Source organism: Athene cunicularia, assembly GCF_003259725.1.
Source record: "Athene cunicularia isolate RWA chromosome 13 unlocalized genomic scaffold, athCun1 chr13_part1, whole genome shotgun sequence".
In the NCBI taxonomy this organism is placed as follows: Eukaryota; Metazoa; Chordata; class Aves; order Strigiformes; family Strigidae; genus Athene; species Athene cunicularia.
Window position 1 is genome coordinate 12,389,341 of NW_020799117.1, and position 2,089 is coordinate 12,391,429.

Here is a 2,089-nt window from a genome sequence, read left to right on the forward strand (position 1 = left end):
CGCCGCCATCTTGAGGGCAGCGAGGGGCGGGGCTTTCCTGCCGACATCTTGAGTGCGGCGTCGCGTCCGCCATCTTCAAGGCGTCGCCCAGGGGCCACCATGTCGGTGGTGGCTCCAGTACAGCCGCGGCCGGCCCCTCGCCGCCCGCGGAGGCAGTGCCAGCCCGGCCTGCCACAGCCTCTGCCGCCCTGGGCTGGTCTCACCCTGCGGCAGCTGGCGGGACGTGTGTCCGCACGGCCGGTGACAGGGCAGAGATCCACCAGGTCATCCCCCTGAGAGCATTAAATGCCCGCTGAGGTATAGGGGCATAAATTGGGTATTTTGAAAGAGAAGAAACCGTGAAAGATTAGTGAGGAGTTCTGGCACGATGACGGCAACTGCATGTGTGTGACAGTGCGCACCTGAAGTGATGTGGGTTAAAACAGCTCACAGGCCACAGTGAGACTCTGAGCTTGCTTTGCACACATATGAAGGGGATTGTAATTTGTAAAAATTATAGCCCTCCCAATGAAGGACAAGCCTTACAAGAAACTCAGCAAGTGCAGCAGCAATCTGACTCAGGCTGGCTTTGGTGCCCATGTAGGACACTACCTCTCCCATCCTGAGTGACCGCTATAACAGATGGAGCCCAAAGTCATGGATTAAATGAATTCAGTGGACATTTTGTGGACATTAGCAGACATTTTACAGACATTTCACAGGTGTAGATCATAGACTAAGGGAATTATATCTGTGTATTATATCAAAGGGTGGGAAGGGTGGTGATAAGTAATGAGAATGTATTGGGTAGTGCAAGACCGAGCATGATGTAAATGGTATTGAATAAGGTATGGAGAGTATGCTGGCTTTTGCTAGGATAAAGTTAATTTTCTTCACAGTATCCGGTACAAGTTATGTTTCAGATTTGTGCTGTTCATAATACAGATGTTTTTGTTACTGCTGAGCTGCGCTTACACAGAGTCAAGGCCTTTTCTGCTTTTCACCCCATCCCACCAGTAAGGAGACTGGGTGTCCACAGGGAGTTGGGAGGGGACACAGCTGGGACAGCTGATCCCAACTGACCTAAGGGATATTTCACACCATATGATATTATGTTCAGCAATAAAAACTGGAGAAAGGAGGAGGGGAAGTTCAGAGTGATGTTGTTTGTCTTCCCAAGTAACCATTACACTTGATGGAGCCCTGCTTTCCTGGAGATGGCTGAACACCTGCCTGCTGATGGGAAGTGGTGAATGAATTTGTTGGTTTGCTTGTGCATGTGGCTTTTGCTTTACTTAAACTGTCTTTATCTCAACCCACAAGTTTTCTCACTTCTACTCTTCTAATTCTTTCCCCCATCCCACTGGAAGGGGAAATAAACAAGCAGCTGTGTGGGGCTTAGTTGCAGGCAGGGGTTAAACCACAACAAGGAAGCACTGAGACCATCTCTTTTGAAGGATCATACAACTAATGGATGCAGTAGCTTTCACATTTAGTCTGATGTTACTCTTCTTTACCCAACTGTGAAATGGCTTCAGGGAGTGTTCCTGTTTAGCTTTTCCTCTTGCATATTAGAAGCAATTCTCATGACTACAAAAATAACTGCTCTGTCCAAGTCTGGTTTCTCCATCCCTCAGCTAGCTTCTCACATCATCACTGCTACCTACAGCAAAGACAACAGAAACATCTATTGGCTAATACCTCATACAATCTATGCACAACCTAGCACATTACAGTCCTGTAAGATTCTTTCAATACAGAAAAAAAAAAAAAAAAAGCAGAAGGCAGCATACAGCAGTGTGACCCAGTGACAGGTGTTCATCCAGGGTAGACAAGCTGTGTTGCTGAAGGAGAGGAACTGGTGCCACTGATGCTATTGCTGAATGTAGAACAGTTGCTAACAACTGTGCAACACAGGGAGAGACCCTCTTCTTGGCAATCAGTGTGGATTTTAGATGTGTCCACAGCAGCATCCAAAAAAAATTAGACCCTAAAATATAGGCAAGTGAGATCCCCTCTGGGAAGAAAACAAGGGAAACTAGTTCATTCAACATCAGGATTCAAGTTTAGTAGTGCTTGTTCCTGCCCCGCTCCACAAAGGCAGGGGCAC